General features: G+C 38.8%; 1 long non-coding RNA gene across 4 annotated transcripts in view; it reads right to left on the bottom strand.

Moving 5' to 3' along the window:
• LOC119544868 overlaps window positions 1–25,828 on the bottom strand; it is a 186,713-nt gene that overhangs the window by 19,421 nt on the left and 141,464 nt on the right. For 2 of the 4 annotated variants that reach the window (XR_005218948.1, XR_005218946.1), the window contains exons 4-6: window positions 24,911–25,078; window positions 16,519–16,664; window positions 9,712–9,811 (exon numbers count right to left, since the gene is read on the bottom strand). This is a non-coding gene — a long non-coding RNA (uncharacterized LOC119544868). Of the gene's footprint in view, window positions 1–846; window positions 986–9,711; window positions 9,812–16,518; window positions 16,665–24,910; window positions 25,079–25,828 lie in introns of all 4 variants that reach the window. The other 2 variants (XR_005218945.1, XR_005218947.1) reach the window with 2 other exon arrangements.

The following is a 25,828-nucleotide window of genomic DNA, read 5'->3' as shown; positions in this document are numbered from 1 at the left end:
CGTGGATAGAGGAGCAGCTGAGGGCTTGAAAGAGGAGAAGAGGAGGCCTCTGTCTTAAGCAGCCACAGAGGGCTGACACTGAGTGGAAGAGCTCCAGGTGAAGAGGGGCTTTTTCTAAGGTCTTAAGCAGCCACAGAGGGCTGACACTGAGTGGAAGAGCTCCAGGTGAAGAGGGGCTTTTTCTAAGGTCCACCATAGAGTCTGAGGGAGAGGTGGGTGAGACCCAGTTTGGAACGTTCAGCCTTATACTAGCTAGTTACAGGGCATCAGACAAATGGCCAGCTCACAATGAGCACTGCCAGGGAATAGTCAGATCCTGCTAGGAATGCTGGAATTCTCTAGGACAGTGGGGATGCAGACAACTTCCAAGTCTGTCTAAATTCAAGGGGATGAATTATTGGGTCTACATAAGAAAGGTGTTTCTTCTACAGTGGGAAAAATAGAACCAAGGTGACCAGAGGGGAAAGTCTGGGCACCCTAAACAAATGACAAAAATCTATGATGGGCTGAGGATCTTTGCAAATTGAGAAGAGGAGTTAGCTCAAATTTAGAACCCGGTACCATACAGACATCTGTAACTTGCTTGGTCATGGGTATGTTTTTCATTTGTTTGTTTTTGTTTAGACTTTTTGTTGGTATTGTTGTTTCCATGACTTCTTACTGAGGCATACTTCTAATCCTTCAGAATGATGAGAGACATATTGGGGGGAAACTCAAGATTTTCCACCCACATCTCCCCCTACTCCCACCCTGTCTCTTGCTCTGCCTCCTTCTGACTTCCTTCCATGCCCTCTGTGACCAGTGTAGGATAGCAGATACCTCAGATCCAAATTTATTCACCACTACCTTCAAATTGAGATGTCATTGAACGCCTGCTGCCAATATGCTCACATGATAACTTCTGGGGAGATGCTCATGTTTTAACGGGAACTTCAGCAGACAATGTCTTCCCCAGTGGAATGAATCCAACGGTGGATGTTAGCCACTGGAAGAGATAGTTTGGGGACAATTATGTCTTCCAATGTTTTATAAATTTCAACATACAGCTGCCTACCTACTCGATGTGTACCATGTATAGGACTGGCCACAGCCATAGAGATACGTTTTGTGACTTTGTCCTGAAGTTTCAATATTTATCCTCTGAACTTGTCCTGGGCATTTACCTTTCTGAGGCCCTACTGGCTAGGGCTTTATGTGGGTTTCTTGGATACCACTGAGAGTAAACTCATGCATTTACACTATCGTCTTGTGCTCAGGTTCCTCTCCATAGCCATTTGCTTATGCAATTCCTAGGAACACAGGCAATTGAAGTAAAGCTAACCAAAATGTTGATTTTAACTGACAGGTGAAAAAACAGGAAAGGATAATAAAAGTCTAATTTCATAATACTTTTTGTTAAAAAAAAAGTCTATATTCATATTACCATGCAATATTTCATTTTATTGGGATAAAGTCCAAATTCCTTTGGGTGGCTTATATAAGGCTCTAAAAATATCACCCCATGCATTTCTCCAGCATCATTCCCAATTGAACCCTCCAAGATAATGTCTAGTCCAGGCACACATGACTTCTCACCATTCCTTGTATGTGGGTGTCCCTTCACATGCCACTCTGTGCCTTGGCCATGATATTCTCTATGCTTGGAATGGACTTTTCCCTCTTTTCTGGAAAATTCCTACTTTTCTTTAGATTGAAAATGACAATCTCCTTCTCTTTACCAGTTTTTCGTGCTCTGCCAGTAGTTTCCCCTCAATCTGCACTTCCACTGTTTTTGTTCATAACTTGACTGTGTTATTTATAAATGCAGGTATCTATTTACGTAATGCTAATCTTATTACCTGTGTGTTCCTAATAGGAAGGGAATATATTTTATTCATATTTGTATCCTTAATACCTGACAGAGTGTCATCTTCCTTAGAAAAGGAATTCATAAGATATTTGTGGAATGAATGAATAAAAATAAATATAAAAATATAAAGTAATCTCGATGACATGAAACATCCATCTGGACAGATAAGTTAAGGTACAACATAAGGCATGGGAAAGAAAATGAATAATTTTGTTATCAAATTTCTTGTTAAAGAACCCACAGTGTATTAAAAAGTGGGAAGCATTAGAAACAATTCACCTTAAAAACCACCTTTATTACAAATTACTACTTGCCTCCTGAATAAGAATCACAACCCCTTACAAGATGAGTATCACTTATTGAGCAATCAGAATTTTAAAATTATACTGAACCCACAAGTTAGGAGTTGCCTAAGTAGATGGAATCTGTTGAGTTATGAATAAAATTGGCATTTCCTTATTTTCTGACATTAAGGTGCTGAAATATGCTGTCGGGTATTAACATGTTTGTTGATGGTAAGTTGGCTTGGAAGGACAGAAACTTCAGTGAGAGCTACTTTTACAATTACATTTTCATTACAAAACACAGATCTATATCTAAGGCAGTTTATTGCTCGTAATTATTAGTCATATGTTGATATGATGCATGAGCAGTGCTATCCTTGTCCAGTTTTAACAGTGGAGCTTTTCTTGAAAGTCCATTTGGTGAACAGTTTAAGCTCCATCCACAATTTCAAAATGAGGAGCGAATGCATATCAAAGAGTTGGTTAAACCAGATGTCGAGCATTGTAGAATTAAAACGCCAATTACATATTATTCAGTCTTTTAAAGTTGCTTTAAATGTAGAGCACATATAAGTACATATTAACTCTAACATATATTGTAGCTTATATCCAAATAAAAAACATTCTTTTGCTATTCTTTAAATGTTCAATTGAACAATTCTACTCTTGCCGAGATACAAAAAAACAAAACTAAACCAATTATAATAAACTGGAGGTCAAATTTGTATATTTTAAGTAATTATTAAGTATTAAGTATTAAGTAATTAAGTAATTACTTTGACTAAAAGAATATTGCCATCACCTTGAATTTAATTAATGAAAACACTTTGATCAGTAATAATAAGGGTTGAAAGTGGAATAATGTCTCTTCCTTGCTACCCCCTCCAAACAAAACAAAACAAACACATATAATCACACTTGCAATTTGTAGCAGGGGATTTAAACAGTATATATTAGAGAACTTCTTATAAGAACACAATTTATCTTTGTGGGTTTTAAGTGACAAATTTTCTTGTCTTTAAAGTGACTAACTAATGCCTCCACTTACTTCCACAGGGTGTCTATTGAAGTCGTCCATCAGGGCCACCTAACTCACTGGTATTTGAAATTTATGTTGATCAAAAGGATATCTGTGTCCTTCTCTTGTATGATTCTTGCACTTATTGATTTGGTTACTCTCTGTTTGAATGTTCAATTAGATCTTGAAATCGATTGAGTTTAGATGGAATGTCGACATTAGAAAGGTTCAGAACATTGCAATGAACACTTTGCAATCAAGAATTTTTACCCCAAACAACAAAATGCAATTCAGCTGCAAAAGATGAACTCAAACAATTACTCTAATCTAGCATTTCTCCTTTCCATCTCACTCTTCGTTATGAAAAGAAGCAATTCATGTAGACTAAGGTTATCGGTTTATAGCATTGGAAGGAAAAAGAGAAATTCCTTCTCTTATGCCAAGATTGAGTTGTAACCACCAATTAGAAGCCAAGGGCATGGAGCCCTCCTCTGGGTCTGTTATTGCCTCTAGACCACTATTTATTGCAGTAGATTGTAATAATTAGTGCTGTAGGCCTAAATATGAAAATTAGGGGGCTGTACCATGTGATCCCTAAGGTCCCTTCCAGCATCTGGAATCTAAAAGTTGGTGAGCCTGAAATCGCTGAAGTGTTTCTGAATGCACCCTAGATAATTTATTCGTTTGACAAGAAGGGTTGATTTTTTTATTAATTTGGGTTAGAAATACACACTTAAATGAAAAGTGTTCATTACAACACTAACAATAATATCTAAACCTACAGCATTTTACCTATTAAAAATAACTTGCATATGCACATCATTGCATTTATTTCCCAGTAATATTGTGAAGAAGTTCTGTGGCCAGGGTTTTCTCACATCTTTGGCAAATCTGTACAAAAATGGTAAAATTGTACCTCTTATCGATTTTCTTACTTTGTCGAACATGCTAAGGAGTCTCTATTAATCCTGACTTGTCCAGGGAATGGAGGAGAGACACCTAAATTCATCTACCTCTAGAAGCACCATGAGTGCATGGACCAACTCCGCATTATTTACCATTGTAACCCTAACATAGGACTCACTGCCTTATTAAGTTATTCTTCTGTGAAGGAAAACACAATGCAGAAATATGTAATACATCAAATAGTGATAAGCACTAGGAAAAAAATTGAGAAGCTAAGGGAGAAGAGGTGGCACAACAGGGAAGGAATCTTTGAGGAGGTGCCATTTGAGAGAGTGGATTAAGGAGTGATATTTGCGGAATCATTTTCTAGACATAGGAGAGAGATGACACAGAGCCCTGAGGTGAGAGCATGTGACAAACAGCGAGGGAGTGGAAAAAAAGGTGTCCTAGGAAATGAAATCACAGAGGTAGTGATTGGGGGGGTGTGTCCATTATTTAGGGCATTGATTAGACAACACACAAAAGCAGTTAAATCTACTTTCACATATAAACAATGAACGGGTATAAATGAAAAAAAAAAAGTACAATTGAGTAAGTTATCATTAGTTTAATACAGGAACTTTACTTCTCTAAATCTAAATTCTGTTTTTGTTTGTTTGTTTTGTTTATGAACTCAGGCTCAACCCATTCCAGAGTTTTCTAAGAAAATTTATTGTTTTTCACAAATCCAAGTTTCTATTTTTTTTCCTTTTTTCTACACCAATGACTCTGAACTTCCTTTTAAAGGTGGTGCACTGATGGCCCATGGATATACATTAAATCAGTGTTTTCCAAATATTTCATTGAATGCCATTTTTGGTAGAGTTACTAGGCATTCTGTGGTCAAATAAGTTTTTGAAATAGTAGGCATGCTATCCTTTCTCAAACTTTCACAATGCACATGGACAAATTATAAGCACTGAGAAGTCCTTTAGTTTATTAAAACACACACACACACACACACACAAAACCCCAGCATTTCCTAAGGATATTTCACCCTGGAACTTCTGGTTGTTGTTTTTTTTTTTTTTCCTAGTGAAAATCCATTAATAATATATGCTCCAGATGTCCCTGGGCCAAAGTGAATACTGCCTTTACTCTATTCTCAATGTACCCTCTCAGTGCTCCATCTCCGTATATCCATCCACCTATCCATCCATCCATTCAACTATCTACCCATTCATTCATTTTTACAATTGTGCTAGGCACTGGAATGAATTAATACATAGTCCTCAGCCAAAGGGCATCCAGTCCAGAAGGGGAGACAGCCACATGAACGGATAATTCAAATTCAATGTGATAAATGAAGTGATAGACACATGCGTGGATTAGTACAGAAGCTCACAGAAAAGGGCACTTAATGCAAAGTATTTTCTAAATGTCCAAAATCCCTTAATTTTGAAAACCTGTAGCCAAAGATAAGAAGTTTTCCAAAACAAACAATAGGTTTCTCTACAATAATATTAGATTTTTACTTTATTTTAAAATTGTTTAACCATAGAAAAAATTGTTTCAGTTCTTTTTAGGACTTTGAATCTCAAGGTAATCCAACTCAAAGCTAGAAGGAAAAATATAGTGTCAACCTGCCCTTCTAGAAATTCTAAGATGACATTTAAGAGTACAGTCAGATGCAACTTAGGAAATGGGGTTCTGGCTGGCACACAGCCAAGAAGAATTGCATCAATGGCTCAGACTCCAGCCCAGTCTTGGGCTTCCTATGAGACCCCACTGGTTCCCATGCTAATTCTAAGGAGTTGGCTTATTTCAGTGTAGAATATCTAACGCTCTCAGAGAACAGTTTTTAACCATTTGCTTGAATTGCTGAAGCTTAAATATCTGCCTTTCTGTCATATGTTTTAGTTTTAGTTTATAATAAATGTAGTGTTTTGTTTGCATTTTGTTTTTTAACATCATAACTCGTGGTTGGAAAAACTGGAAGTCAGAATGAGGCAAACATTAAGTGAAGCTTTTCTAAGAAGACAGATTATCTTTCTAATATAAACTTAATACTTTTTTAGTAACTGTGGGATGTTTGAATTGTCTCTTACCTTATAAAGGCACAGATCTACTGCATTCTGCCAGAATTTGCTCTTTCTTTGAAATATCCTGGAGAACAGGATCATCAAATGGTAAAAAATAAATACAATGCCTTTCCTCAGCAAATAAAAGGAAGTGAAGATAATATTCTAGCGAGAAGATGCTCTTGATAGCCATTTCTCAAGATAGTCTAAGCCCCATACCTGTTGCCTATATTGCAACGTACCCAGATGAAGTTTAGGAAATTTGCTTTTTGGATCCCATTCCAATCAGAAAAAAAAAAGATAATATTTATTCTCAATTCAGCAGAGTTTGAGTATAAATAGATACTAATTTATTTGATCAAAATCTGATAAAATTTTTGTCTTATGTATTCATGGCCTAAAGACACAAACTGCAGTGGAGGTTTTTAGCATCTATGGGCATGATTTGGATCATTAAATTTTTTAAAATTGACTAGAGTAACACTTGATAATTCAGTAAAAATTCTTTCAAAGTTTTGGTTTGACATAGCCAGACAATTTATTCAATTCTCCATTTCACTTTCTAGTAGATACACAGATGGCGGAAAATAGAAAACCTGAAACACACTCTCCTGTAATAAGGGATGAATCATAAAAAAACAAAAACTTGTCCTTAAGGAAAGAATATTCAAGTCCTTTAAAGCTGGGTTTCTCAACCTCGACACTATACACATTTGGGGCTAGATAATTCTTTGTTGGGGGAAGGGGGTGCTGTTCTGTGTAAGATACCTGCTAGATGCCATTAGCAAACCCCTGCTCTCCAAGTCGTGACAAATTGAAAAATGCCTCCAAACGTTACCAAATGACCTTTGGGGAGCAAAAATCACCCCTGGTTGAGGACCATTGCTCTAAAGTAGAGGTCAACTGTTTGAACCCGTGAGGAGATGAAGGAGAACATAGGATCACCTTAGTAATTCTCCCATGGGAGGGACGGAGTGAAAGACACAGACTCTCTTTGTAGGGAGTGCCTGTGCGCCTCGGGCCTCCAGGGGGCGCCAATCACAGAGCCTCCGTGCTAAGGCGCGCCCTGGAGCATCGCTGAGGCTATGCAGGGTGGGAGCTGTGACGGTGGGGAACTGGAGAATAGAGACATTGTTGCAAGTCAAGGTAACCAGGATAGTGAGACAAAGTTTTAATAATGTGTATCGACCTTCTGAGCTAACTTGGGCAAGTGTTGGGCACACTGTTGGCTATTGTTAGGAACACCAGGATCCATTGAAAAGCCACGCTCTATCAAAGACAGATAAGGGAATCGCAAAGAGGGGAAAGCTGGTAGGTGCCCAATTGGCATACCCTCCTCAAAGTCTTCCTCGGCTCTGGCTGGTGTTTCACCAACCTCCTGACTGACCTCCCTTTGTGGGCTGGCTCCTGTCCAACCTTCCTCCACACAGCTGTCAGAATGTTCTTTCTAAAACACAACCCTGAAATTATCTCTCTCCTGCTCAAAACGCTTTGATGTTGCCTTTGAGATAAACTTCAAGCTCCTCAGCATGTTCTAGATGCTGCCTTCATCTTGTAACACCCTCTTTCAAGCACATCAAATCCTAAACTCAAATGTGAATCTGTTCCTTCTTGTCTCTCTAACCTTGCTCACACAGGCCAGTCCTGTCATTGTCACTTCAGCATATACATTGGCCTGAATTTTTCATTGGAACAAAAAAGCAATAATGAAAAAAAAATCCTCTTTGTTGTCTGCCCTCCCAATTGCTCTCTCTTGCTCTCTATCTCTTCACATAAGCATTTCCCCATCATTAAAACTCTGATTTAACAATCTTATAACAGTTTCTCTTCTGTTAATTTCCATACTCTCCCTCCCCACCTCACCCCACCAGTTCTTCCATATCTCTGACCTTTCCTTCTTAGTCTCTTCTGGTGACAACTCTTTCCCCTCCTTGAATGTCACTGATTTGCAGGTCTCCAAAGTTATCCTCTTCTCTCTTTATTCTCCACATTCTTTCTGTGTAATCACTCAGCATAGACATTTTGGTGCAGATGACTCCCAAATTTGTACCCTCAGCTTCAGTCTACTTCCTGTTGCACCAGATCCCTGTAATCAAATGTCTCACAGGTACCCCAATTTAACATGCACTTAGCTTAGCTCATTGTTGTCAACAGACTTGGCCTCCCTGCTGCGTTCCCTGTCTCTCTTTGTACCATACCATACAACTATTGTCATGCTTTCATGCTTTTTCTTCCCTCATATAGGGTTCAAATCCAGTTGTTTCTATATACTTGAGATCTCCCGTAGCTTTCTTGTTGTCACTGTCTTATTTAGACTCTGTTATGTGGGCTACTTGAAGAACTTAACATAGATTCTCTGTCCTTCTCAACTTGGCCTATTCCAATATACGGAGTCTTCACCATCCTGTTGACAAAACTGTTCTGGTCATGTCTCTTCCCTGTCTAAAATCCTTCAGGGATCAATGAGATATAGCTCAACCTTCTTGCCATGATAGACAAGGGAAATGAGAAGGCAATTATGTGTGGACTACAATAGCACAAACATATCCACCATGATAGCCATCATTACATAGATATATCTAGGGATAAGCAGCCAAAAATATATTCAGAACAAACAGCTCAACCATCGCACAAGGCCTATAACTTCCTTTCTGACCTTCTCAATAGCTCTCTAGCTTATTCTCCCGAGCACCTCACATTCTAGCTATGTGACCTCCTCGTAGTGCCTGAATGTGTAATACTATCTCAAGCCCCTGTGGCTTTTCTCCCCATAGAATATCCTTCTGTCTCTCATCCTCCCAAGTCTTCAGCCTAGAATGCCCTTCCATTCTCTGCTTTCCTGGCAAACACATGATTTCCCTTTAAGACTCTGCTCAGAAGTAACCTCCTACATGAAGCCCTCCCTGATTTCTCTTATTGGGCAGATTAGACTCTTCTCTCTCTTTTTCATCTGCACTGCACCCTGTAAAGGCAAACTCACTGCATCTACAATCCTTTATTTCAATTACTTTACTTCATTTACTTTCTCATTTACTAAATTGTTAGGATGAGCCATTTTCAAGAAGAACTGTTTTATTTATTCCTAACACCTATTACAGTACCCAGAACACAGAGACACTCAAAAGTCATTTTTGAATAAAGAATGAGAAAACAAATGAATGGATGAATTATAAGAATGTAGTAGACATTTTTAAAGTTCATTACAGCTCTTCATTTGCTGATTCAAAAACAATTTTCAAAGCTTCTTTCTCAATATTCACAGATAAGGAATAAAATATAATTCTCTTAGGAGTGGTGATGCATTGACTTCGATTTAAACTAAACTGAGTGAAAATATATAGCTTTAGCCCCAATGTGGACAGCATCTTAAATGCCAGTTTTCATATGGATGAAATACATAATAAGCATGACATCACTGAGGGCCAGAGGAACAAAAAGCAAGAAGGGGAAGAAGTTCAACGAGGAAAAGCATTGGGGTCACGTACTTTTCAACTACTTCACGTTTTTGCCAAGGAAGATCTGAACACAGTTGTTTTTCACTTCTCCATCACTCAATAATTCTGTTTAAAGGGATAAAGAACGTGTACAACTTACCCAAACTTGCACTCCAAAATGACAGAATTAAGTGGGAATAAGTCCAACTACTACTTTTCCTTAAGTTATATCCTTCGAGTCCTTTGAAAGAAGCAAGCCCCTAAAATTGACAAAAGATAAAACAAAAGCTAATAGCTGCAGCAAGGACACCACCACTGAAATACTTATAATTAAAGTTTCTATTAATACTTACATGTAAGAATCATCAAGTGGCTTTGCTTCCATGAAATGCCACCTCTTGATTATAGGTATACATAATAAGCATGAGTATCGACCATAATTAAGACAGAAGGCTTTATTTTAAGCAAATCAATGTGTAAAGTTGATAACAGAAGTTTTACCACTCAGGATGATTAACACTACAAAAGCAAACCACTTGAATGACTAAATTAATTTTTATATAGACCAATAATTGCAAATCATGAGGACATGACCATCAGTTAGACGTAAGAGAGAAAATTTTCAGATAGATGATAGGGCAGCAAAAATGAAGGGAATTTTACAATTTCTATCCTAGAAAAACCTTGAAGCCTTAATGTCAAGGAGTTATTATTTCTGTTCTGGCATGGAGAGTGACAGTGACCTGGTGGTCCCTCCCAAGTCTGGATTGTATGATTTGCTCTGCACACAAATGCCTATATTGGCAGGATTTGCATAACAGCATAGTGAATGAGATGCACACAGCCTCCACTCATAAGATGTGGAAAAGATGCAGAAACAAAGGGACAAGGGCCAACTTTATTTGGGGCCAAATACCATATGGCTTGGGCAGAGTTGTGCCTGCTTCACTTGGCTTTTTGAGAACACGGAGGCCAGGTCTCTCACCCCTACTGTACCACCATCTGCCTCAACCTCACTGTGGGAACATACATGACAGTAACCCTTAAAAAACTGCAGTATTTTGACTTTTGATATCTGCCATGTAGAGGTATGGGGAAAATATTGCCAAAATATGACTGTTATGATACTGTTTGGTTTTTTTTTTAGCAAAAAGCCAGCTGGGGAACGAGTTCATAATAGGAATGTCATTAGAATAAATTGCAAAATTAAACACAAAACACCATAATAACCCACCCATTAAATGGAAATAGTGGAAATATATAGAGTTAAGTAGGGGTTAGTAGTTTATATATAGGGTCAGCGATATTCACATATTGCTTAATAGAAAACAATATGCCCAGACAAATAGTTACAGATTGCTTCTCTCAAATAAAGGTCATGACCAGAAGCTGAATAAGTGATTGCTCATTGCCACAGTTTCAAATAAAATTTCTCATGGAATTCAATTGACTTTTTAGGTATTAACTGCTATTTTGTATTTTCATGTATACATTATGCCATCTCTCTGCAATTGAGTTAACCCTTGGGCATTTTAAGGTGATCATTATTTCTATTGTTAAACAGAAACAAACAAACAAAACAAAAACTATGGCTTATATTAGTGCTCAGCACCAGGAAATCCTGACTCCAGGGTCTGGAATAATAAGAATGCCACTTTTCCAAGGTTAGCATTTGTAGGTGTTGAATGTTCTAAACAAGTGTTTGTAACCTTCCCATTCTGGCTGTCAGGGAAATGAAGCTGCATTTCGTTACCTGACTCCCTGAAACGCCCAAGAAAGATTTGACAGTCAGGCAAGTGACAAGGATCCATTCTTTTTAGTCTCCACGGGGAAAATCCCAATGAGTTTGTTGGGAAATCAGAAGGAATCCTCGCTCGGACCTACAAGGCTCTGTAATGACTGCCACTGGGAAAACAGGCAAAGCAGTGATAAATGCAGATTTGAACACCACACTCTTGGAAAGTCAGCGACTGAGCATAGTTCTCCCTGTTTCTTTCTGAAGCTTCTCAGCAGAGCAAATTCTTAGGATCAGGATACAGGAGAAAGTCTACCTTCTTCTTTTTGGGAAAGTTGGACAGATAGAAAAGCAAAGAGGTCTTTGTTTTGTTTTGTTTTAAATTTGGTTTTACTGAGATATATTCACATTCCATACAATCATCCATGGTGCAATTGCTCACAGTACCATCATATAGTTGTGCATTCATCACCCCAATCTATTTTTGAACATTTTCCTTATACCAGAAAGAATCAGAATAACAATAAAAAATAAAAATTAAAAAAACACCCAAATCATCCCCCCATCCCACCCTATTTTTCATTTAGTTTTTGTCCCCATTTTTCTACTCATCCATCCATACACTGGATAAAGGGAGTGCGAGCCACAGGGTTTTCACAATCACACTGTCACCCTTTGTAATCTACATTGTTATACAATTGTTTTCAAGAGTCAAGGCTACTGGGTTAGAGTTTGGTAGTTTCAGGTATTTACTTCTAGCTATTCCAATACACTGAAACCTAAAAAGTGTTACCTATATAGGCGTAAGAATGTCCACCAGAGTGACCTCTTGACTCCATTTGAAATCTCTCAGCCACTGAAGCTTTATTTCGTTTCATTTCGCATCCCCCTTTTGGTCAAGAAGATGTTCTCAATCCCATGATGCTGGGTCCAGATTCATCCCCGGGAGTCACATCCTGCATTGCCAGGGAGATTTACACCCCTAGGAGTCAGGTCCCATGTAGGGGAGAGGGCAGTGAGATCACCTGCCAAGGTGGCTTAGTTAGAGAGAGAGGGCCACACCTGAGCAACAAAGAGGCACTCAGGTGAGATTCTTAGGCACAACTATAAGCAGGTTTAGCCTCTCCTTGAAAAGCAAAGAGTTTTGATTTAATAAAATGTGGTCCCATTTCATCCCTTCCAGTTAAAGACTAGATGCTCTTCACTTGTCAGAATCACTGAATCCTGAAATAATGCTATTATCTTCCTCATATGGTTACTGTGAGAATTAAATGTGATGATATAAATTAAAAGTCTTTACCTATGAGTCTATAACTGTCTCTAGCTAGCTAGCTAGCTATCATCTATTTATCACCATCTTCAACTAAAGGTTAGTTCTCATCATCCTCTAGTCTGCAGCTAGGGTGAAGTCCAGATGGCAGTAGCCTTCACAAAGATTAGCAAAAGGAATATCTTTCTCTAGCTTGCCAATAAACAGCTGAATTCTACCTGCAAGATATCAGCCATCTTTTAAGTAAGTGGTAGAAATATGGTGCACCCCAGTGGGACACCCTCTTTCTTGGCAGTGCACACTCATGAGGCATTGCATTAAATTCACGGAGCAGGAGAGGTAAGCTGAGATGATGACGTCCCACCCCTCACTGCCAACACACTCCTAACCCCTCCCCACCCTGGGAACAAACAGCTACACTGTCATAGTACATTTTAATCACTCTTTCGTATTATTCCAGAATCTCATTTTTTGGAGAGGAGGAGATACAGGAGAGGGAGAGAGGACACTGCAAGAGCTTATTTGTCACAAACACTCCATACAGGAACACAGCATAAGCTGATTGTTTGAATGACTTCATTTTAACAGTTTTCAAAATGTTGACAGAGACAGGAACAACAATTTCAACCTCAGCTCCCCTCCTGGAGGCCAGATACCTTTCCCAGACATTGAACCACTGATGGGAAATTAAAGGCAATAAAACAACAGCTGGAATCCCATAACTGACAAGGTTTATATTGTACTCGGAGCAATTCACACTTAAAGAATTTCCTTTCCAGTCATCAGGCTTGTTTCTTTCTCTTCAGTGTTCAAGTTGATAGAACCTCTCCTGCTGAAGTGGTTTTCTCTTTTTATAACTGAACAAAGCTGATCTCATCTTGGTCTCCTTACACAGTCATGCCTCAAAAGATTTGAAGAGCTCTGCCCTCTTCTTTACCCCTAGCTGGCAGGTTTGGCTTGGGGAAGGCAACCATCGTTTATCAAGTGCCTACTACAGGAGCAGTATGTATTTGATTCTCTTAAATAGTGCTATTTTTCTGTTTTTCCCAATGCAGTAGGCATTATTTTTTCAATTTCATGAGTAACTGAAGTTCAGAGAAATCTCAGGGATTACTATATCTGTCTTTTCACAAAAGTACTCATGGGAAGTCAGACTCTATATCAGGAAGATAAGACTGAGTTACTGTGGTCCACTGAAGGAGAAATTGATCAATCCATATCAAACAACAACAACCACAATAATTATAAGCTAAAATTTACTGGGAACATTTCATATTCCCACCTCTATGTTAGATGATTTGCATGAATTAGCTCATTTAACTTTATTTCATCTTCTTAAGAACCCTTTTTACAATTATGATTCTTTCTTTATGAAGAAGGAAACTGGAAACTAGAGCTTAAAGGGGTTAAATAATTCATTTTGGGCTTTGGGCAGTAAGTGATAAAACCAGTATTTAAACATTTCTGCAGTCTGACTGCAGAAAGAGAGTTCTAAATGACCTCCCAAATAGAAATAAACTCTCATGTATGTGTGTGTGGACAGATCTAAGGTCATTATCATATGTCACTCTTGTTCCTGTTATAAAATGCTTTCTTGACTGGGAGGGGGAAAAAGATTGGTTCTATGCACCTCACTGGGAATACCTGTGGAAATGTGTTGCACTATTGAATGTCATCTGTGAAATGTGTCACATCTGAAAAAAACGTTAAGGTCTCTGCCTAATGGGAAAAATGGGCAGGTAAACAGATGGCCACAATACCGTCCGTCTGGTAAAGTGCTAGGATAGACACATGTACCCAAGTCCAGGAGGAAGCTGCAGAAAGAGTGACTGACCCACAGGGAAGGCCTCATAGAGTGTGAGGCTTGTATTGTGTCTTGGAGAAGATGAGTGGAAAGGCCAAAAGACAAAGGGACAGAGACAAGGCAAAGTATGTGCTGGGAGGAGGATGGGGGAAATGGACATAATTTTACATGTGTGTAGTGAGGTGGACTTGGGGGCAACAAAATGTGAATGTTTGTTGTTACTGTTTGGTTTTGCCCTGCTGGATGATTTGGATTTTAACCAACAGAATTTTTGGGAGCCACTTCAGCGTTCAAAGCTGAGGAGGGACATGATCTCAATTGCATTTCTGAAAAATTGCCCATGATACAATGTGGAGAAAGAATGGATAGAGGGAGAGAGTAGGATAGATGACGGAGACAGTGAACCTGACTGGCCTGCAGAAACTAGTAAACCTGAGAAAGAATGCAGGTCAGAGATAATGGGGAGGAAATACATTTACAAACAAAACCTTAGAATATGGAGTTGACAGAACCGGGTGACCATTTTGTTGTGGTTGGTGAAAGAGATGGAAAAGTCAAAGATGAACACAAGCTTTCTTCTTTGAATAAATGTGTGGGCTAGATTTCTAATGGGAAAGGCATGGGAAGGAAAAGAATCTGGAGTAGAGAAAATGCATTCATTTTAAGAAGAAAACAAAGTGCCCAAATAGAGAATCTGTGTGGTAGCCAGAAGAACAAACCAGAGCAAAGCATAAAAGGAAATAGGGGCTGAATCTAAAGTTTTGGGAGTAACTGTAGTGTAAATTGATGGTTAAAATATTGGGAGCAGCTAAGTTCTCAGAGAGCATGTGGGATGCTAGTGTAAGAGAACTGATAATGAGCCTAAGATACATAAAAATTTAAGGGACAGTTTGAGGAAAAGAAGCCAGTGAAGGAGACTGGAAGTGAGTAGCTTGAGTGGTAGCAAGAAAACCACCAAAGAATGGCCTCAGATAAATAGAGAAGAGAAATTTTCAAGAAGCTGAAAATCTTCAGCTTTGTCAAATGTCCCAGAGAGGCCAGTTGAAAAGAAAAGAGGAAAGACTCCATTTGCATTTGCCAAGTCAGAGGTCAATGAAGAATTTCAGGAAAATGGTTTCATTGCCTCTTGGAAATAGAAGAAAAATGGTGGCGATTTGAGCACTGAATAAACGGCAAAGGAATGGAGGTGAGTGGGGACTATTTATTTCTTTTTTTTAGGACACCCAAAGTGATTTCAGGTATCTCCACTTTTACAGGTTTTTCTGTGTAAAATATTTCTCAGATGCCATAGGCAAATGAACTACATTTTTCTTATTTTATTTCAATTATTTTGTCTTGCTAATATATTTTCATTGCTATCAATGAACTTTTAGTCATTTTTCAATGCATATGCCTTTAAATTAGCAACATCAATAACAGACACTTACACCCTACTTCTTTCTTTAAATTTGTTCACTTTCATCTACCTATTGAGATTTATTTTTCCCTAAGAGTCATTACTCTATATTTAGTACTCTATGAAAACTTTTATGGTTCTACTTTGTTCCTTAAATTCCATTGGTCCTATATTAGTGGTCCTATATTAGTTTGAGTCCTTCCACCTATGACCTTGTTTTTAACACAATTTACATAACAATTCATTCCTGCTTCTGGTTACTGCTGGCTAGGACTTCTTGTTGTTGCTTCTGCAGTATGTTTTCTTTTTACTTAATGACATTATTTAGTTCAATAAGGAAAATAATGGATCTTGGAAATAAAAGACAGTTTATTTGTTTTCATGTAGAAACAGAGCATTTTATTAGCACAATTTTTCATTTTTAACCATATGCTGCATACTATGTGTACAAGAACTACAATCAGGTTGCCAACAGAACAGGGCATTATGATTTGTGTCTATCTAGTTTGGTATCACCCTGAAATAGCTTAGGGTTTCATTAACTTGAGACCGTCCAAAGACAACCATAGTGTTATTTGAAAAGAATAACCTCATACCAAACAATAACTCCTATACCTTCAACAGAAACATAAATAGGCTTGGCAACTTACAAATCAATATGAAGAAGTGATCACTTCCTGACTGCATTGTTAAAGACCTTGCCAATTTGAGGGTGTTGCTGAAACCCAAGATGTTCATCACACCATCTTGGGTTACACGTACCTGGATTTTCCTTTCTCTTTCATCTTCTGGTTGTGTCTGATCCTCAGCGCCCCAGGCCAGTCTAGGCCAGATTGATTCTATCTGGACTTCATCTGATATTCTTCTCTTATCTCAGGTTCTTCATATGTAAACCTCAGAGTTCAAACCTCGATATATAGGAAACATAGAAGTCATCACTTGTTTGCCCAATGTATTTGTTGTTTCCAATTCTTTTCCTACTTGCTAGTTCATTAATCCATCCAGCATAGCTACCACTGCCTGCCATCCTTTGAATCTCTGTAAATATCTTCTGTCTGTGCTTCTACTATGGGAGAGATTTATATATCTCTATGACTTCAGGGGAGAAAGAAAATGTTCTGAGCTTATCAATGGACAAGATCCCTTTACATTATTCTAAAGCTCTTTTCTCTGTGGCCATTTCCTGCCTCATACCTCACATGGTTCCCATGACAAATTAAATAATTTGCTCATGCATTCTTTCAACAGACATTTACTGAGCATAATTGGGAACACAAATTCAGATAAGACAATTCTCCCTTCCTTTAAGGGACTTACTTTCTGGCTAGGGAGAAAGACAAGGAGATTGATAATTAGAGGACAGAGTGACAAATACTACATTCAGGCATTATCACATTGAAATGCAAGTCCAGGCATATGTATTTCAGAGAAGGAATGAGAGACATCACGTTGGAGAAGCCAGCAGTCTACCGGAATGTTAAAGGATGACTGGAATATGCTAGAAGAAGAGGAAGGATTGCCTCACAAAGAGGACAGAGTATGTAGGTGCAGAAGTTTGAAACAGCCTAGTATTGGGGAAGAGAGAAGAGTTAAGGCAAGTGGCATTTCCATATTGTGCTTTGCATAGTTTAGGATTGCTTGACTCTTGCATAGTGATAATTCATTCATGTATAAGTTGTATAAGTGTCTACGGAAAAAAAAAACACAATCGCATAGAAAAGCAACCACACCTTTGAAGACTTTATTATTGGATTGACAAATAGCTGCCAGAGAAGCATGGGGCTGAGCCCGGAGCACCAGACCAGGGCCACATCATGCAACTAGGGCCGCTTCATACCATGGAGGGAGTCTTAAGCTTTCCTTTGAAAGCTCCGAGAAGACAGCAAAAGATTTTAAAGAGAAAGTGGCATTGTTTAAAATGAACTTTAGAAAACTCACTTTGAACAAAGTATGGAAAGGGTTGGAGGGGGTTACTTTGGGAAGTAGAGAGACCAAAAGACCAGGAGAATAAGGAAAGGGAGGTGAAGAGGAGGGAGCAGACAAGAGGGATCAAGAGGTTGGGGCCATTGGACTGAGCAATGGACTCATTATGTCCCCCTGTGGCAGGGTGGGTGTGGGGTGTAGGAGAGAGGGCTTTCTGATTTGTACAACTGAGTGTTGTAAGTCACTAAGAAGGGGATAACAGAGATGGAGCAAGTTTAGAATAAAGAAATAAAAAGCTCACTTTTAATGGGTTGAATTTTATGGCCTGTAGTTTTCCAAGGGTAGACGCCTAGTTGGCATTTGGAGAACAGAGCCTGGCAATCAACCGAGGGATCTAAATGGCCTCCTCAACTATTTGTGGGAGCCATAAGGTTACTAGCTTATATTTCCTAGAAATCATGCTAGAGACCAAAATTATGGGACATGGGAAAGGGTACCCAAATTTAATACATTTGCAACGCTTATCATTGTAAATTTTCTCCTTTTAGCTAACACAATGTGTAGCTAAAAGTTTCATAGAATGAGCTACCTGCTCCCCCATCCCCCAAATAAACCAACTGTCAATCATTCCACAGGAGTCAAATGAGTTATTTTAGTATCATATAGTGAAAACATGGCTAATTTAATTTTTCACTCAGTAAATAGTTGCTTGGATGCAGAGTAAATGGTCAATAAAAGGGTCCCTGCCAGGAAGTTTGCACGTAAAGTTTCCACTAGCAGTGAACTTCTGAAGGGTAGGAACACAGACTGGCTGATATTAAACTAATACATATATTAGGTAAATATTACAAGTATTTACAGTGAATAAGAGTTAAGTGCATTTGGTGGAATGGAGATTAAAGTGGTGCTTAAAGGCAAACATGAGGATCGGGAACATCTGCTCCCAATCACAAGAGTCACCGGTGAGACGAGCTCCACATGGCACGAAGCCTGGCCAAACAACAGGTCCACCGCTTGAAGAAGAAAACAGAAGAAAGCAGGCTATGTCCACACTGCAGATTTCTGCTAAGAAAAATATGTGTCTCCAGAATGAACCTGTGTAATATATGTATTTTAATCACTTATCCATGAGCCAGTTGACGGGCTGGAATATGACTAAAAAGTCTACTAGAAAGGCTTATTGTTTAGACAGGGAAGATTAAGGGTGAGATTGCCAACTATTATTTAACATTCTTTTACCTATTCAACAATTTGTAGGTGTTTAATATGTGTCAGGCTCTGCAGCTTCAACAGTGAGTGAGTCAGAATCACCTTCTGATAATCTCCTGCAGGCATGCATCCCACAACTAGGCCTGGTCTCACTTGGATTTCAAGATCAGGTAAGTCCAGAGAGATATCCTGATTTTATGGAAAACAAAGCTGAGACTTACAGTCCTGAAGTAAATTGCCAATGTTATGAAGCTAATGACTCTAAGAGCCAGGGCTGGATGTGCAGTCCAAGGCTTTTAGCATTACAATTGTCTTTTATAGTCAAAGTAGGTCTCATGTGGTAACTTAAGCTGTTAAAATGATGAACTTTCATTCATAATAGCCCGAACGGGAAACAACTCAAGTGTCTATCAACAGCAGAATGGATTTAGAAATTCGATGCATTCATAAAATGGAAATAGTATGCAGCAATGAAAAAGAAAGGACTATACTCATAGACAGCAATGTAGGGACAGGCACAAGAGTACATACTTCACAATCCCATTTATATAAACCTAAGAAAAGGCAAAACTAATTACAGGTGATAAAATCAGAATTGTGGCTGACTTTGAGGAGTGATAATGGACCAGAACGGGACACAAAAAGGCCTCCAATATGTTAGAAATTTACTCTTCCTTGATCAGGGTGGTAAAGACATGGCTGTATAAATATATAAAATTTATGAAATTGTGCATTTAACATTGGTATACTCTATGTATGCTGTATTTTAATTTAAAACTAGTAAATGATGAGTGGGAAAGAACTTGGTGAACTGGTGAAGTTTATTTCAGTGTCTTTTAAAGCAGTTTCAGAGGAACTAGTTAAAAGGTCTTGATATAACCCCCAAAGTGTCTCCTCATGCCTATTGCCCTGTATCTGCTCAGACTGGTACTATTTCACACCAGGGTAACTGCAATAAGCACCAGCCTATTTAACCTGTCCCCAACCCCATACACCTACAGAATGCTGGGTTTTCCTTCCCAAATGCTGATTTATACCAGCACTCCTTCAGGTAAACACCTGTAGTTGTTCTCCACTTTCTGCGAAATAAAGGACACAATCTTTAGCATGGCTTATGGGGTCATTTTCATTCTTTTCCTAGGCACTTACTCCAGTATCATCCTCTGTCTATCACCTCAGTTCTCCCTCGCTGCCTTCCTTCAACAAATATTTATTGACTCCTACTTAGGCAAGACACTGTTCCAAGAGATGGAGAAATCAAATGAACAGGATAGAACCTTATGAACTGCAGACTACAGAAGAGGTAAAAATACCCACCTACAATTACAAAGCTAATGAGTGGCATAAAGGAGATAACAAAGGGCATCATGGAATCCAGAGGAGTAATGTTGGCTCAGCCTGGGAGGGTCTTTCTGGAGCAGATGGAGGATGTTGAGCCTTGAAAGAGAAATAGAAACCAGGTAGATATAGACGTGTTTGTGGTGAATTATGGCATTCCAGGCTGAGGGAATCACATGTTGGCAAATCACAAGGAATGTCGGCGTGAAAGAGCATGGAATGTGTAAGATACAAAAAATAAGTTCAGAAAGATTGAATCTTAGATTCAAGGGTGGAATGAGTGAGGGCATTGCATAAGCTTGGAAATGCAGGTCGACAATCAGCTCCCCAAGGGCCTTGTTTGCAATTCTAAGGAATTTGGATTTCATTCTGCAGGCAGCCAGAGCTCCCAGACACACCCTACGCTACACACCTGCCCAATGCTACATGGTGCCACAGCCCCTAGGGGCACTTTCACAACCCTCTGCTATTGTTCATCTTGTCTCCTCAGTTCCCAATGCCAGCCTCACCTGGCAAAGCTGTGTTCATTGTTCTGAGTTGTATACCTGACAACACAAGTGCTTCAATTGAACTTTGCATGGGCATTATGCCACTGGTTGCTTGAAGGACTACTGTGAGAACAAACCCACAAACTTGTGTTCACGGTAGTGATATTGTTGGAAAATGCTGTTCGCCATGTTTCACAAGAGTACTTTTTATCTGGGCCTCCAAGGAAATGTCTCCTCAGTTCCAGGAATGGTTAGGGTCTCCCGAGAGCTGGTTTGTGTTTACCTTAAGGGCACTATGATTCATTTCAGAAGTGTTTTCCTCTCTTTGCTTTAACTCAGAGCCATATATGAGGCCACCTCTACCCAGAGGAAAGACCTCACTATATTCTTACGTTCTCACTGTAATCTCACCCCATCTTCATTTTTCTTTTCCTCCTATTTTCTCAATATCCTGACTTCCACACTTCCTTTTATACGGATTGCCTGGATTGCCTGTATTTTTGAGATCCATCAGAAACCATTTTGGGAACAACCTGCACTACAAATGACCAACAAATGAATTATCACTCTTCTGTGTTTAATGTTCCTCTGCTGTGAAGCCTGCTCAGATCGTCCCAGGCACTTAGCTGGTGCTTGCTCTGAATCCCAATTCTTTGTTCATAACTTCATTGCAGCCCTCATGCATTGCTTTACAATTAACTTCCTAAATGTTTCTTTATCCCACCAGATGAAGAGCTCCTTTGAGAGCTTCATTAATATCACTGCTGTTTTCCCAAAGTCTAGTGCTGTACAATGTATAGACACATTTAATGCTTGCTGTATGAATAAACGAATGAATACATAATGATAAAATTAAGGAAACATTGGTTAAAATTTTCTGTTAAGAGAGCAGGAAATGGGTACGATTACAAGGAGAACAGTGATTAGAACCCTGCAGATGAATGGCTTTGCAGAAACACCTGGGCATCACAGCCCTTATGCTCAGGAAAACAGGAACATGGTCTCAAGTCCAAAGTGTGGGCCCAAGATCAAAGGGCCAACAAGATAAGATATTCAGACATGGAGTTAAGAAACTAGAAGGAAGGAGAGGAGGGAGTTATACTTGTTTGAGCAGGAGATAAACAGGTCTAGATGGAAGGCAGCTGGCTATAGGAATGGAGTCATACAAAAACATTTATTGAGCCTTGCTGAATTATTGCACTGCAGGGTATGCTGTGGGTGCTGTAAAAATTGAGAGAAACATCTTTGAAGGGACATGAACTCTTAATCCCCTGACTAAGGGCATGCCATGGCAATTAAAAAAAAAAAAAAATCAGGATTTGGAGACTCACTTATACAAAAAAAATGTGAGAATATTTAAGTGTTTTTACTCCACAGTCAGGGTGACTCATGTTAATAAGTATTCTGTGTATTTGCTCACTACTTCACTGTGTACCCTGGACTTTCTTGGGCATGTTCTCCCTTGAGGTGCATAAATGACCATGTGGGGGTAGAAGGGCAGATGGTTTTCTCCCTTTTGGTAGATTTGGGGGCTGAGTCTCAGAAAAGCCAACGTACTTGCAAGAGTTCATGCCTATGGTTAGTGGTTAGTGGAAGCAGGAGGGAGGTTTTCTGACTCACAGTCTGTAGCACAAAATCCAGTTTATTACGCTGCCTCAGCAAATGTCAGACAATGCCTAACGCAGCTTAGCAAGAAGGGCGAAACCATTCCAGGAGTTTCATTGTGTTGGTTCACTCTTGGTGGCTTCCTGGAGTTTCTGGGATAAAGTCCAAATTCATCAGCTCAGCAGCTGAGGCCCTTCACAGGCTCCCTCCACCTGCTTGGGCAGTGTCCTGCCAGAGCCTTCCCCACGTACTGGCGGAGCTCTCTTCCTTCTGGGGCTTCCACCCAAACTGCCATTTCTTCTCTAGATTCATGGGGTGTCAGTCAGGTGCCTTCTTTTCTCTTAAATTGTTTCAAATATATGCAGATTTTTCCTTTATTCCATAAAAAATTTCCATCTTTATCTATAAATGATGTTTAAATAACTTATAATTATTTTTCCCAATATCTTTGCCTTAGAGTGAAATTGAAGCCCCAGAAAGAGGTACCATGTTTATCCTCTGGTTTTGGGGACCCCCCTGCATGAACCCCGGGGTGAAACCCAAGTTGAGAGGCAGGACATTTTATTGCACTGTGAACTCACTCAGGGGAGGGACTTTGTCTCATTCTTCTTTACAACCTAAGCACATGCCTCATATGTATTATATAGTAGCAGAATGAATGGATGGAAGGATAAATGGATGGATGAATACATAATATAAAAACTATGGAAAACACAATGCAAAGAGAAAAATATCAATTTTCCAATCACTTATTATTTCTAAAAATCATACCCTATAATTAGCCATCTGGTCTGTTCACCTTTTGCACAATGCTATAACTCTTGCTAACCTAGATATGGAAAATCTCATATTTGATGTGAAAATAATGAGTATATTTATATGACCTTCTTTTGGCAAAAGCCTAATCGAAAACTTCTAAATCTAATTTATCCCATTAATTCCCTTCTCTGGATATTCAAAGGAGCCTCTTTTCTTTTTTAGCATGCATAATGTAGGAAATATTTTTGCTCTCAAATCTCTGGGGGCGATATTCACTGTTTATTGATTGTACCTATTCTAAACTCTGCCATTGCTAAAATTCAAATTTCTTGCATTATAAAGTAGAAAATAGATGGGATTCAGCAAAAGTGGCTATAAAGTAGATTATCATTGACTTTTGTTGCAGAAATAATAAAGAACGAGGAGGAAAAAGTATTCTCACATAATAAATTAAAAACCATTTCTTCTTGACAATATGGAAAATATTTGGAGAGCAAAGAGTTAATTTGCATCAAATGAAAGTGGAAGATGGAGGGAGACAAGTGAGGGGGTCTTTGGTGGCAAAGCAGAGCTATTATGTCAGTGATCTCTTGGGATCTGTCAGAAGATTTCAAGTGACAGTCTTTTTTCACTCCCACAGAAATTTTGAGAAAAAATAGCTAAATTAGTTAATTCCCTAACCCTTGAATTTTTCCTTATTAAAATTTTCATATAAAATTTAGATGAGAAAAAGTAAAGGAAGAATGCACTGAGTGTATTCATCTAGTACCACTCTACAAATTGCCATTAACAAGTTATAGCCAAAGAGAGCTGAGAACAATTTTAGGCATGAGAATGGAAGAATGTTTTACACTGAAACAAGGTGAGGCAGGATAAAGATATGATATTATGATTTATGGACATTATGAAATCTCGGGATTTTTTTTCTTTTTAATGAAAATGTTAGTGAACCAATGACATCTATTTACTTCTAATTACAAGATAAGTAAAGGAGAGTGCATTATATATAATATAGTTTGCCCATAAAAGGAATATTTGCCAAAAAGGGTATACATAGATTTAAAAATAATTTATATTTAAAATGATATGAAAGGAAAAAAAAACTTTTGGTGGGGGGGAATTTTACCCCTACTTTCTTCTCTCTCTCTCTCTCTCTCTCTCCTTCTCTCCGCCTCCACATGCCCTACTTCTCCATCTCTCTGCCTTTCTCTGTCTCTCTCCCCACCCCTCTCTCTCTTTCATTTCTCCTGAATAATTTTGGAATGTAAGCCAAGTGACAGTCCAATGCTTGCAACTAACTTGCTGTGGAAACTTAGGTGAATCACTTAAACTTTCTATAAGATTAGAAGACTGACATTCCTCCAGATCTCTCATTTTGGGATGTTTCACTATTTCACCAAAATAACCCATAATCTTGATAACCACTGCCCTTTCCTTCTCTCTAGATGCCCTTCTGTGTGAGCTTCTGTGGTGGGATATGGTATATCATCAGGTACAAGATCTATATTGATGCGGGAACTAAGGCATGTATTCTGGAGGATGAGATGTGTGCTAGAACTGATTATGTATGTATGTGTAGAAATTCCTGGACAAAAGAAAAGAAAAGGGGACCCCTTTCTGGAATATCATGTAGGCCAAATCCCATGATGTGTTCATGAGTAAGGAGTGTACACTTCTCATCCTTTCTTTCTATCACCTTTACTACTCAGCAGTCATTTTCCCCTCCCCAACTTCAACCACCACAATCAGTTCTCTTTTGTTTACAGCCCTCTGAAACGTTCTTTATTTTTGTCTGCTCTTACGGGACTTCAACTCTTCCTCATTTCACTCACCTTTGACCGGGGTCTTGGTCACCCTCTCTTATGTTTCCATGGTTGTTTTCCACCTTCCCATCATCCTCTGGCCCCAGGCAGTAGCACATGTCTACTTCTCTTTGCCACACAGGTTGCTGAGTGCAATCATTCTACAGTATTCACAGTCCTGCTCCATGGGATCAATTCCTGAATCATTGAACCATGAAACATCCTAAAGTTAAATCATCTCTAATTCACATATGTTATGACAGATTGAAGATTGACCTACATAATTTATCTTTGTTTTCAACTTAGGAAATCCTGTTTATAGGCTTATTCTAGCATCTTCTGTTCAGAACTCTTTTTCCAGTCCCTTTTATATCCCTATGTAACCAACTCAGCCATCTTCTATCAACTAAGGTTAAGTCATCCACAGTCAAAGAGCAACATGACAATGTAGAGAGATGAGTGAGTGTCTTAATTACTTTTTTACTTTTTTAGTGCTCAACATTGCAGCAAAGCAATGGACTAATGGAAGGATGATCTTTACCTCACCTAGGCCCATCTCCACTGTACTATTTAATTTCAACAACAAAAAGGAACCCATTTTCCTCCATGTGCTTAGAGGGGTAGCAAAAAAATCCACTAACAATTCTCATATTTTAAGCATCACTTGGTATCAAGTTAATTCCAATGTGTTGCTGATCCTAAAGAATATCATATCAGTCTGATGCTGAGCAATTCTCTCTTGCTACTCAAAGCAAAAAAAAAAGACATATAAATTTAAATTCCAGCAGGACTAGAACAGTGTGCTATAAAATGACCCTATGTGGAGTCACCAAACTTATTTTTTCTTCTTATCTTTGTTCCTGGAAAATAATTTCTTGTACCATTATTTGCCTCTCTGAAATTGCTCTTTCAGAGTTGGTTGGGAGAAATGCATCCATTTTCTTCATC

This window comes from Choloepus didactylus, chromosome 9 (genome assembly GCF_015220235.1).
Source record: "Choloepus didactylus isolate mChoDid1 chromosome 9, mChoDid1.pri, whole genome shotgun sequence".
Classification (NCBI taxonomy): Eukaryota; Metazoa; Chordata; class Mammalia; order Pilosa; family Megalonychidae; genus Choloepus; species Choloepus didactylus.
Note: the sequence above shows the minus strand (reverse complement) of the source record. Positions and strands in the feature narration are given on the sequence as shown.